Here is an 11,739-nt window from a genome sequence, read left to right as displayed (position 1 = left end):
TACACAGTAAACTGTTTAACTGTCCCTTTCTATTGATTAACGAGTGATGTGATGACAGTGGTCTTTCATTTTTATCGGTCTTTTTTTTAAAGAAAAAAAGTTGTGGGTCTTTTCTCTTGTCCAACAAAATTTTCAAAAAGTTTAACAATAATGTTAAATGTTTACACAGGCAGGACATCCAACGTAAAACTTGCAAATTCAATGCTGCAGGCCACCATCCACTGTGGTGACCCCTAACAGGAGCCAAAGGAATAAGAAGAGGAAACGTTAAGGATGATAAGGATACTCTAGCAAGGGCTACGTGAACAGGCAACACACACAGTGATCCACACATACAGTACAGGCCAAATGTTTGGACACACCTTATCATTCAATGTGTTTTCTTTATTTTCATGACCATTTACATTGGTAGATTCTCACTGAAGGCTTCAAAACTATGAATGAACACATGTGGAGTTATTTACTTAAGGTGAAATACCTGAAAACATGTTTTATATTCTAATTTCTTCAAAATAGCCACCCTTTGTTCTGATTACTGCTTTGCACACTCTTGGCATTCTCTCGATGAGCTTCAAGAGGTCGTCACCTGAAATGGATTCCAAAAGTCTTGAAGGAGTTCCCAGAGGTGTTTAGCACTTCAGTGAGAATGAAAATAAAGAAAACCCGTTGAATGAGAAGGTGTGTCCAAATTTTTGCCCTGTACTGTATATACATACTAAACTAAACCATACTAACTAAAACTAAAACTTAAATACTATACAGTATCTCTAAAAGAGATAAGTAAAACGTTTCTGTACAATGAACAGGTTGAACAAGACATAACTGGCCAACACTTAGGATGCTTGTGAGTGGATAAGTTGGATATGTCAAACAGGACACACAAGACAAGACACAAGATGTGCAGGATGTTCAAAAAGAGCAGAGATGAGCAAAATGAGTTGAGATGTGCAAAGACCAGGTGCATAAGGCTGGAAGTGTATTGTAGTTGAGTTGATCAGTTTTTTGGTGATGGCAGTACATTGAAAGCTTTGGCTGCTTGTGGGAAGAAGCTCTTGCAGTGTCTGGCAGTTACAGTTCTGATCCTGAGACAAATGGTAGGAGGAAAATCAGGGCATGTGAGGGGTGGTGAGAGTCCTTCATTATGTTCTGCGCTCGACAAATGAGGTGTTTCTCGTAGAGCTGGGAGATGGGTGGAAGTGGAACCCTGATGATGCGCTCTGCTGTCTTCCCTATCCACTGCAGGGCCTTCTGCTCAGCAAGAATGGCGTTTCCGTACCAGACAGTGATGTAGCAGCAGAGAACACTCTCAATGGTACCCTGGTAGAATGATGATCAGGGAGCCGCTATCAATTCTGGAATTTTTGAGATGTCTGTATGCGTGGTGTTACATTCTCGTCTAGGACAGGAACATAAACAAACATGAAAGAGGGAGGAAACATTAAGTATTAAGAAACAAAAAAGAAATATAATTAATCCTTGACACAAAGACAAAACAAAGCGTTCCGGCCAACTAGAACTGCAAGGTAGACAGCTACTGTGAACAGGATTCCCCCTTCTCCTTCCCCTCTCCTCAGCGTACCCACTCCGACTGGAGCGCAAATCGTCATCAGGCATGGGAGGAGTTCTGTAATTGCAGGCTCCTCCTACAAAAAGGAAAACACAAACAAGATCGAGGAAACACATGAAGCACATCACATGACCACTGGACGTAACAGTGGGCAGAACTGGCACTGACAACATCGATGCAAGATGGCAGGCAGCGGTGCAGGGAGGGCACTGAGACACATGACATCTGCCATTCTAAATGAACGTGTTTTTCAATGTGTAGTGGCATGCAATCATGCTAATAACTTTCTTATGAAGCTTCTCATGCTGATGACAATATTGTGCTAAGATGTCATGAAGTGAAACAATTAAAAAATCTGATTTAAATAATCTGAAATAAAAAAAAAATCTAGCCTTTAGTAGGTTACTTGCAAGACTTGTTACTTGTTTTACTTGTTACTTGTTTTACTATCTGAATATATATATATATATATATATATATATATATATATATATATATATATATATATATATATATATATATATATATATATATATATATATATATATATATATATATATATATATATATAATTGTTCTCTCTCTCTTTTTGAGCATATCTGCAGTTCATTTTGAGTGTCATTAAGGAAAATAGACAAATATCTGCATCCCAAATCTGATGAGAGAACTCTGTACTCAAGGGGTGGGTTCCCATGGTGTCTCACTGCCTTACAACTTGTCAGTGTGACACCTCTGGTGACGCATGCTAATGTCCTTCCAATGCCTCCTGTTAGAATGGAGCTTTCCATGTATCCATGGTAACATACAATTACCTGACAGAGCTGCAGTGTGAGTGTGTGTGTGTGTAATATGTGTGTGTGTGCGTATTAATGTGAAATGGAAGCAGCCACCTCCCACACAAACTCCACCAGTCTTTTTGTTTCTCTCCTCATCAAGCACGCATTTCAGTGCAACGCCTGTGCGTGAGGGTAAATATAGCGCTCCCGATGCAAATTGTGTCAAGCACTGGAGTGACTTCCTGAAATTAATCAAAGGCTGATTTCAATGGGCCTTTTCTCCTCTTCACTTGCGTCACGTTAGCCTCTGTTGGATTATGTGCCTGCTGAGGCGTTGTAGCCAGGATTAGTCATTAGTACAGTGCATCAGCTTTACCACATCACAACGTGCTCTTTTATAAAATGGACAGGGTGGGGGCTTAACATAGCCTGTAAACCAGGGGATTAACAGACTGAAGTTTTTGGGGAGGGTGTTTCACGCTTGCATTTTTTGGGGTTCTTGTTTCAAGGTGCTAGGTGCTACGTAGTGGGTAAACAGCAGGAAATGAGATTTGGAATCAGAATAACACTTCTTATGTCAGTGGTGAATGAGTCTGCTATATTCGTTTGCCCTTTCAGTTGAATAACAAGTCATTTCTTTTGTCGATGATAGAAAGAATATAGAAAGATATTTGCCACAAAAGACTGGATGCACCCACTTTACTGAGGATATGGAGACTGTGGCAGGGGCTACGGTTAGGGAACATTACAGATGACAAACGTGAAACCCCTTCTGGAGCGGGTCATGACAGTACCCCCCTCCTAGGCACCACACCCGGCGGGCCCGCCAAAGCAGTCCATGAAGGAGGAAGGTAGTCCATACACTGAGTCTTGATGGATAGAGTGGACGATGAGATGAGTCAAGAAGAATCGATTCGAGAGAGACGAGAAGAGATGAACAGCAGAGTTGAATGAAAAATGAATGGGCGAGCGATGGTAGTCCTGCGCAGACAGCTTCAGACCAGTGTGGTACCAGCTACCTCGTCCGCCGTCCGCAGGCGACCGCCGCTCACGGTCAATCTCCGGCTTGCTCCGCTGAATGGCCGCTCCTCACCTTCAACACCACCAGACACTGGACTGAGAGGCAGGGGTCGGGACCCTGCGGAAAAGGAAGCCAACGTTGGCCAGGGACAAGGAAGCTGGCGACGTCCTCCCGGCGAGTTGCGGCTCCTTTGATCTCAGCAGGGCGGCGTCGGCTGTGTCCAAATGCGGATCGGGTCTTTCTGTCACAACCATGGTGGCATGACGAGGCAGGTGAATGGAGATGATGGCAAAACTGGAGGAAGAAGTGAAAGGACGAGGAAGAAGGACATTTGGATAGCCATCCACATATTCAAACTTATTGCGGCTGAGAAAATGTCAAGAGTGTGAAATGCTATTTGTCACAGAAAAGGTTTGCTATATTGAAGGTTTTAAAGACTACAATATTAACTAAAATGTTTACTGTTATTTTTTTACCACATAAACCTATGTGTGTTACTTAACCTATTCAAGCACAGTGCACAATAGTAACACCCATAAATATGGACTTAATAATACATGTCGTCTTAACGTGGAGAATCACAAAAAATCGAAACTACCTAAATAAAACACAATTCCAATGCCATGCATATGCCATGCAAACGTCACCAAAAAAACAGTAAATAAATTCAAAGTTAACTAGCAGCCCAATACGCAGTCCAAAACATGTACCCATGCGGGACGGCAAGACACCCCCAAAAAGGGCAAAACATTATCGTAATCCAGTCTGTCATTAGTCTGACCATAACTGTCCTGGTCAGATGAATTTCAGAGATACGACATTAATCATTCATCAAAACAAGATTTCTCAGATGGATTGTTATACTAGAAGTCATGACTGACCAACAGGAAGGCGTCATCTCACCTTTTGTATAGTCATGACTGGTGGTAGTAGTGACCTAGCAGGTAAGAAAGCAGACTCATAATCAGAAGTTGTGGGTTCAAAATCCCATATCGCCAATATTCCACTGAGGTCCCCTTGAGCAAGATTCCATCTCCACACATTGCTCCCCAAGCGGCTTTCATGGCTGCCAACTGCTCACTGCATGATGGGCTAAATGCAGTGGACACATTGTGCCGTCTATCCCAATGACATAAACTTTCACTTTCTGGCTTAAGTTAACCCAACTAACTGAGAAATCTTGTTTTGATGAACGGCCCGATGGGACAGCCAGGAGCTTGTGCACTGTTTACCAAGCAATGAGATGGCAGCAGGATACACTACATTAAGTGGCAGTGTGATGAAACCATCTGTAAGGAAACCTTTGGTTTTGCATTAATCTAGATATTGACTTAAAGGAGACACATAAACATTTCTGCGGACAATATGTACCATCTACATTGTAACAGCATTCTGGGATGGCATCTTCAGTAAGAAAATAGTATTATCACAGTTCTAGAACTTCAAACTTGAGACCAAAACCCAGGAAAAAACTCAGTACTATTTCTGATACCACTGGGAGAAAAACATTTTGAGAGACATAATGTATGTATTTCTTATATGATTTAACATGAGTTGTGAGAACCATCAGACGTCTGCATGAACGAAGAAGGTGAAATCACACAGATCAACCAAGTAGCAGACCTGTCGGGCAAATTAACGTATCTTGTTTGCTAGCTCCAATACACCAAACAACAGAGAAAAATTGGTGAAGCCGTAACAAATGCTGCTGAAGTGAATGTGTGTGAATTTTTGAGTATGCACACACAAGGCAGAAACGTAAAAACGTAAAAGTTTAGTAGATCACAGCAACACACACAGACTCATCCAGAGATCCTCACATAGCAGCTTCAGTGACAGAATGCCAATGAGCGATGCTTTCTCTCTGCTGTTGATCATCTCCCCTCGAATTAAGATCACAGGAACAGTCAGCACACTCCCAACTTGTTGAAACCCATTAGCGTCAAGGCTAATGGCACTCAGTGGTCCACTTCTACAATGCATGGAGGGTGATTCATCGTGGCTGGCAGAATTACCAGCACGATCCGCAGACGTTCTCTGGAGGGCGGAGAGGACAAGGAAGGCTGAAACAGCTCTGTTCCTAACGAACATTAGATTAAGCAGAATTGTACCTGTGTATGTACGCTCCCGGTGTCGATCGATGGTAAAATCATGTGCAGGTATAATTACACATATGGCTGTTCAGTCACTGGAGAGGAGGAGATTGCAGAATAGAGCTGAAAAAGCTTTTAGGTTGTCTCGTGAGATTAAAGTACCCCCAATTAATGATTTTTTTTTTAGTTTTTTAATAAAAGATGCAGTCTTGGGACAGAGATGTCCAGTAAAGTGCCAGTTTCACAGCTTTGTCTTACAGTTGCATCCGTCAAGACTCCAGAGACAGGATTGATTTTATATGTACAGCATACTTATGACAGCGTAGGACTCTGCAATCGATTTCCTATGTGCATGAGTGCCTCTACTGTTTTGTGAGATTATTAGTGCAGGTCTAAACATCCCTGTTCATCTAAGGAGTGTATTTGTGTGCTTTGCAATTCTCAAAAGAACAGAGCCCAAATCCTCAGCATCTTGCTTAAAGGTCTTCCTCCAGCAGGTTACAGACAGACCCTCAGTCTATACACCCTGTGTGAGGAGCACATTAGCATAATTCACAGACAAGCCCCATTTAACCAAGGCATGTTGCTCTTTTCCATCTAAACATAAATTATTATTATATTTTTAATAGAGAATGGGTCAATTAAAGTGGATATTTTTAAAGGCAGTTTATGTTGTGTATATTTCAACTCCCATGCATGTACTTCTATGTCTCTAAAGGGCATTCACAGATTTTTTTTTATTATATAGATATGTACATGCAAAGACTATTATATTACATACTATAAGTTGAATGAAAACATTATGTTTAATGAATCTAATGGCATCAAAGCCTAAGGAACCTCCAAAAACGTTGTTGCATTTTACATTATCTTGTGCATTTTACATTATCTTCTCTTCACTCTAGGAGCTCCTTAAGTAAAATGAGTCCTGTATGCATGTTGGTGTATGATATTGAGTTGAATTATTATATACATTGAAATGTATTCTTCTTGAAATACACGTAATTAAACAATTATTTATACAATATTTTCACGGCCAACACACCTCCAGCCCACCAGAGAGCGCCAGACCAGCAAGGGAGACAGCGACCAGGAAGCAAAAGTGAGAGAATAAAAGTCAGGTGACATTGCCCGCTCTTTGTTGAATTTATTCCCCAGAGACGCTAGCCTGCTTACCTTCGCCTGACTAACGAAAACTCTGCCTGTCCTCTACTTTGAGATTTGCCTGCCCCTCTTGATACGACGATCGTTTAACTGATTGAACTTCCTGACCCGTCCCTGACCTTGAGTTTGTCCGCCCCGCTTGCTAAGATGCTACTTCATGCTACCCCACCTTCCTGCCACCCAAGATGGAGGGCAGTCCAGCCCACACTTCCGAACCGTCCTCAAACAATCCGTCTTCCTGTTCTCTTCTGCCCTGGTCAACCCGTATCCTTCCCTGGTGCTTCCCACGGAGCCAGAGCTCCCTCCCCGCCACGCTGTGGCACGTCCACTGCTTCCTTCCCGTTCTCACTCACAGCTAGCCTCCCCCTCACAGACCAAACCAGTCCACCTCCCCAGCTCGCCCAGTGTCCTCTCCCTGTGAAACGACTTGTCCCCTCACTCAAAGTATGTCTGCAAGTGCGTCAGCAAATTCACACTGAGACAATTATAGATATTCATAAAAAAAGACTTGATACTTTTCTGAATAATGTATTTGGATTTGACTTTGTGTCATCCTAGTCCATAGTTGATATATAATATAAATGTTCTAGTCTTAAATCTTTGTGTAACATAAACAGATGAATATGAATTTTTGCAATCTTCCTCTATCAGTAATAACAAGGCTGCTTCACTAATATTTAATGTAATCTATCCTTAAATGGAATAAATGCAGCCAATGAAGAAAATGACCCTGAAAAACATTATACATTAACATTAAAAACATTAAAACATTATAAACTCAATGTTTTTATGTATTTTATACAGCTTGCCAAGGTCTCTCATCAAACAAGCACGTAAACTCATAGCCATTTAATAATAAAGGGCCACCAGTCCTCTGTTTCGGCACATATATAATGAAATGAAATAAAGACTAGACTAAAGACAAGAGCCATGGTTGTGTAGCTCTTTACAATTGTCGTAGTTTTGAGGTCTAATGCCAGGGCTATAAAATATAAAATACCAATAACATCAAGCAACAGACACGAATGCTCCCACATTTATTTAATTGGCATTTTGGGCATTCTTTATTAAGTTTTGTCTGTATTCTATTTATATATCACATACAATTAAATACTTCTCCTAGTATCTTAATGCATATGTACATACATTCAAATGAGAGGAAAATATCTTAAAATGAATTTTATAGTGTATGTAATGCAAAAGGTGATGAAAGAGTCTAGAAATTTTGGGTTAATATTTTTAGCAGTTTATTTCAAGCTTTCTCATTAATAAATAATTTAAAGACTCACTTCTTATCAGACCCAACTGAGCAAGATGATGGCTTAAAAAAAGATTTGTCACATGCCTGTGCTGCATTGAAAAGCAGTGACTGGTATGAGTGGTAGGCGAATGACAGTGGCTCCTCTGAGTAGTCACAGTGGTATCACTGTTCGTCTTCACATGCCCTCTATTGGTGTATTTTAAGTCTGCTCTCCGGGCAAAGAATGGAGCGCATCTCTATGAGGTCCAGCAGGACAGATAATCGTGTAGCCTTTGGTCCCCTGCCGAGGAGGGATCTGAGCAGATAATCTCAAAACCTTTGAAGTCTACCCCCTCGTGCTTCTTCCGACCTCCTTCTCTGTGAATTCATTGTCCTCCCGACATCTGACAGCAGAAAGTGCACCCTGAAAAGCAAAAGTGACTTTTTAGCTCAGAAGACTATTTTTACTAGGGAGATGTGGGGGGCAGTGGGGGTGAGCAGGGCAGAAAGACAAAATGCACGCTTGGTGTCCTAAACTTTGCCTGCTAATTATCTGCAAACTACCTCTGTGCCATGTGGGAGCACAACAAAGAATCTGCACAGCAGGGAAGCACAAGATTACGTGTGTTAGCCTGTCCCATCTCTTCGCCATCTCCTAATTTGCCCATCGTATTTGTTCAAACGTGCCATCCCCTCCACAGCAGTAAATGCAATTAGAAGCAGAATTATATCTGGTGTCCTCTGAACTGAGCTGATTCCTCACACCTTGAAAAAAAAAAAGTCATCCGCTTGATTACGACCAATTATACAATCATAGAACCTCATCAGAGACTACATGGCTGCCACATTATGATGAGTTTAGCCAATCTGCACTCTCTCACTTGACCTTATTTGGAGCAAAAATAAACATGGGCAGTGCATGCTGTAATATGCAAATCCAGGTTTGCTGCCAACACAGTAGTAAGTATGCTCATATTACAATCCTTAAAAAAAGAAGAGAAGAGAGGTCAGGCCACAGTCGCAGCATCAACAGCTTGAAAAAGACTGGTGGGGATGTGTTTTTTTTTTTTTTTTCTTGAGGGCTCCACAATTGTACCATGTGCATTTACATCACACTCAGCAAAAACATTGAGCATGCGCCTGACTGTGGTTCATGTTCCTAGAAGAGGCACTCACTTGAAGATCATGATCAAATCTAATTTGACCTTCCCAAGTGGAATGTAGGTTAAATTGAGCCCAAATGTGTGGTTATGAATCAATTTGTGAATTTATTCAAAAATTGATTTTTAGTAAATTATTAATAAGTCCACATGTTTTGACACCTCATCCACTGAGTAGGTCTAGCTGTAATTTTAAAAAGTGAATGAACAGTCAAGGCTAATACTATGCTAATACGATCCGTAACGTGTTCACAGTAAAAGTATTTTTATTGATCCTATTTCATTGATGGCTGGTAAGGTCTGCACTTGTTGATCAGTTGTGCCGCTTGTCTCTCAAACAGACTCGTGATGGTAGGATGGTGGTGCTTGGGGCTGGCCGAGGTCTTATGAAGGTTGGAAGTTACAGCAAGAGGCACCCTCTATGGGATGCCAACTTGTCATGGCTGCAGCCCATCTGTCCAATAGAGGGTGCACGGCAGGCCCCGGAACCCATGACCCAGAAGCAACCCTGAGCAATTGTAAACAACCGCATAAATAGCAACTCATAGCACACATCCTTGTAAACTCACCTTGTCGCCCTTGTGCCAAGTTCCCTTATAAGCCATGTTTCTGGATTACCTTATCTCCCGCAGTTCTCCCAGTTTTGAAACCTTTGCCACAAGAGCCGGCTTTCTGAAAAGGGCCAAACTTCGCATCACTATTTCAGAGGAACGGCGCTGTCACTCAAATACCTGCTGGCAAATGAGGCGAAGCCCTGCCCACACTGAAAAGCCAGTAATTGGAAGTCTCTCAAGTAAAAATTAAAAAGAGCAAGGTTGACCAAATTCCAACCTTTTATTTTACATTTCAACATCTTATTTTTGTTCGAAATTAGGAAAGTTTTGTTTCAATTTTTTGGAAACAAATCTGATTCCATTTAATAACATTACATTGCGCTGTACTTAATGTTTGGTAACACTATTAGGATGTGTCACCCCCAGCAACGCGGGGACAATTTTTCTTCTGGTCCCTACTGGTCAACCTGCTCAACGCTGTCGCCTACCATGGGCTCTCTTTTGACTCACTGAGGTCTGGTGTCCCAGCAAGATGGAGCAGAGCTCCTCACCAGACATGCACTTCTTCATCACTGGACACCTTTTCTTCTGGGCCCCACCAGTCATCTCCCTCAACGGCACCATCATTGACGGACTCCTCTGCCCAGTAGGCTGCCCATGGAAAGTACCACTTCCACAGATCCGCCAAGTCTTTTGCAGAAGTCGACAGAGCAGAGCGGTAGCTGCCGCACCCTGACTGAACTGCCACTTACAACTCATCCCCCGGCTGTCATCTTCTTTTATGTCGGTGGTGCATTTTTCTATAGGTCGGTCTTTCTGTCATGCCACGGGGGGCAGAGCACAACATCAATGAAATTGTGGGATTTTAATGAACAAAAAACAAACCTGGCACAGTGGCCAGTAAATGTACATAAACAGGGTATTCAACAAAAGGAAAACCATATGCATACTCAGCAGCAGGTGCTCCCATCTGATTATACCAGGGCCGCTGCGGCATCACACCCCCAGTAAGGGTTTAAGTGTGACGCCCGAAACATGCAACCAAGGCAACTAAGGAGTGTCTCCGTAAAAAGCACCCTGAAACTCTGTGTTGCCCAGTGAATATTTTCCCCACTGTATGCTTGTAGAAGTGCACATGGTTTTCCTTATCTGAAAGGTAGAGAAAGATATGTACTAAACCATGGCCATGACTCCAAAAATTACATTGCTCAATAATTGTTTTATTTTATTATTAAAATAATTTTTTATTTTATCATTGAGGATGCATGTGACTGTGCATTTTTGGTGCTGGTAAATCAGGGAAAGTTCCATGAGGCTGGTTGGTCCACTTTGTGCGACCCCTGATGAGAGCAGCTGAAGGGAAACAAAAACATTAATAGATCATAAGATAGGGTCAGAGGTTAAATGTATTAATCTATGGGAACAGTTCACATCTATTAAATGCATATGTTGTATAAAATACATTTAACATAATTAATTAAACATTATAGTAGCTATAGCAAATAGTGAACTTTTTATGTAAGAAAAAAAGGTCGCCATGGAATGGGCATTAACCATTATTTTGCATTTCCCATCTGGTTACAGAACATAGGGCATTTTCATTTGTTAAGTGTGTGTTTTATAGTTTTTTATGATGCATAAATTATTATGAAATATGTTGTTATAAATTGTTACGTGTTACCCAATTTCGGTGCGGCACAAACTTTGGCTGGAGGTTAATTCATCAGTTCACAGTCCTTATAAAGTGCCTTCTAATATAAGAAACAAATTTTAAGATCTTACAGTGCCATAGTTCATAGACACTTCCAACATCTATACAACAAATACCCTCTGTTCCTGTCATGGTCCCAGCACGGGACCAGAACATGAGCGCATGTTCGAAGAAACCTCGGTGCGACTGGACGCAAGGAGGCAGGTAAGTTTCCTCCGGTTTAATATGCGAACGAGAGCCGGCGTGAGCACCACATGGATGTTGACGTTTGTGTTCTAAGCTGAGTTGGGGAAGAAACAGGATGAGAGGGAAGAGTGGAGAGGTGAGAAGATGAGCAGGTTTGAGGTGGAATTCCAATCAATGACTGAGCGGCTGGCAGTGGCCATCTTGCCAATTTATAGGAGTCACGTTACCTCATCTCAGTGTTGCTCACGGTCATATGAATGGAATCAT

At 41.7% G+C, this 11,739-nt stretch overlaps 1 long non-coding RNA gene across 1 annotated transcript; it reads right to left on the bottom strand.

Moving 5' to 3' along the window:
• Positions 1 to 1,251: 1,251 nt before the first annotated feature.
• LOC114791252 (uncharacterized) lies at positions 1,252 to 3,378 on the bottom strand. Its single transcript, XR_003749953.1, has 3 exons — positions 3,363 to 3,378; positions 1,580 to 1,643; positions 1,252 to 1,396 (listed from the first exon to the last, which is right to left on the bottom strand). It is a non-coding gene; the product is annotated as an uncharacterized LOC114791252 (long non-coding RNA).
• Positions 3,379 to 11,739: the final 8,361 nt, after the last annotated feature.

This window comes from Denticeps clupeoides, chromosome 5 (genome assembly GCF_900700375.1).
Source record: "Denticeps clupeoides chromosome 5, fDenClu1.1, whole genome shotgun sequence".
In the NCBI taxonomy this organism is placed as follows: Eukaryota; Metazoa; Chordata; class Actinopteri; order Clupeiformes; family Denticipitidae; genus Denticeps; species Denticeps clupeoides.
Note: the sequence above shows the minus strand (reverse complement) of the source record. Positions and strands in the feature narration are given on the sequence as shown.